This window comes from Acanthisitta chloris, unplaced genomic scaffold, assembly GCF_000695815.1.
Source record: "Acanthisitta chloris isolate BGI_N310 unplaced genomic scaffold, ASM69581v1 scaffold5230, whole genome shotgun sequence".
Classification (NCBI taxonomy): Eukaryota; Metazoa; Chordata; class Aves; order Passeriformes; family Acanthisittidae; genus Acanthisitta; species Acanthisitta chloris.
This window is the reverse complement of record NW_008650940.1, coordinates 11,074-12,933: the sequence shown is the minus strand read 5'-3', so window position 1 is coordinate 12,933 and position 1,860 is coordinate 11,074. Positions and strand designations below refer to the sequence as shown.

Here is a 1,860-nt window from a genome sequence, read left to right as displayed (position 1 = left end):
AATTTAAAAATAATTTTTATTGCAGCAAAACATTGTTCCAAAACCATTATTCATAAAATAAACTATGATACATACACAACATTTTAAGTTACAGGGCATAAGTTTACAATTTTTGGCAGATTCTGTTAAGCAAAATGGAATCTGTGTAACTTTAGTACTTGGAGAAACTCAAGTTCCTCATTTTGGTACAAATGTTTTGTGTCCCCCTGTACTCTAACCATACATAACCTGGTTTAATCAACTAACATTAATGTGTAACATCTCACTGTTTTCTCTTATGCTCTGATTCTAGACAGAATTTTCCATAGGCTTCTTCAATTTCTGGACCCATCTCATCATCAATTTCATCAAAATACATATCTCCAGGTCCTGTTAGAACTGCTCCCTTTTCTTCATAATATGGAAACAAATCCTCTCTTTCAAGTAGTTCTTGGTATTTTTCTTGATAATCTGGGTCTGCTGCAGTGAAAGGAACACCATCAGAAGTGTAAAACATTGGCTCATTCATAAAATAGTTTGGGTCATTTGCAGGGGTAGATTCTGTGTGTGGAGTTGTTCCATGAACTCTACCCCAGTTACTTGATCGTAGTTCTACTAGTTTCAGAAGCATATGTTTAACATCTCTGCTACAGTTTGCATCCAATACAACATTTTCAATTCTCTGAATCATTTCTTCCATATCATTCTTTCCTTTGTCTTTCCAGGCATCTTCTAAAACTGAGCCTGTCAACTTCAGCAGTTTCACTGCATATATCATATTACTGTCCAGAGAAGAGAGCATTCAGTAATTCCCAAAGGCCTTCTTGAAGAATTTCTGCTCATGTTACCTGTCCCTTTGTTCCTTTAATCTCTGGATTGAGATAAAGTTCAGCTAAGAACAGCACAAAGGCATGAAATGGTTTTCTAGTAGCCTCATCTCCTTTGGTAGCTTCATCTCTGTTTTCATACTCTGTGTGACATCTTTGAAGCAACAACTATCGAAAGTTCCCACTTCGTGGACTAATGGTTAGATGGTGAGATAGATAGTTACACAACTGTGCTCCCATGTAGGAAAAATTTGGGAGAGATGTGGTCTGGTGATAGATGAGTTCAACAAGTTCTTGTAAAGCTTCATCTGCAATGACCCAGCCATTCAGTGTTTCGGCAAACTGCTCTATTTCAGTTTCAAAACAACCTGGTTGCTCGGTGAGGTGATTTAGGAAGTCTTGTACATATTCTGTCAAAGTCAGATGGCCATCATATCTATCTTCAAAAGAGGAATTCTGACTGAAATTCTGGTTGTATCCTGCTGGATAAAATTCAGGTGCTTTCACAGACAGCTTCGACATTACCACAGAGCCTGGTCGAAACTCTCCGACATGCTCAGACCTGGGCAAAGAAGGAGCTATGCCTGTGTTTCTGCAAAAACTCTGCCTAACCTCTGTGTATGCCTGTCCTCTAGATGTCCTGTGGCCAGAGCAGCCCAGTTGGGCCAGGAGCAATGCTGAGCCTCTCCACACAGGCTGAGGGCTGGTCTGAGGAGATGTTTGTGCTCCCTTAGTTTTTCCAGCTGATGGGTGAGATCTCCCAGTGCATTCTGGCTGCTTTACACTGCTTCAGGGGTGCAGAGCAGTCATAAAGTGTAATTGCCCAATTAAGCAGGCTCTACAGCTGCTCTGTGTTGCTGGAATGCCACAAAGCAGATTGAGCAAACAGGTGAAGCTGGATCATTATTGTGCAGAAACCAGGACATACGTATTTTTGTATGTGTGTGTGTATGTGTGTGAGAGAGAGAGAAAAACATGAAATACGTGGACTAAAGTATCCTGAACAGTGGGTATACCTTTGTACAGGAAGGCACATGTTTCAGTGCCATGGAAC

The 1,860-nt window shown here is 40.6% G+C and overlaps 1 pseudogene; it reads right to left on the bottom strand.

The window, feature by feature from the left end:
• Positions 1-262: 262 nt before the first annotated feature.
• Positions 263-1,368, bottom strand: LOC103798618 (annotated as a pseudogene).
• Positions 1,369-1,860: the final 492 nt, after the last annotated feature.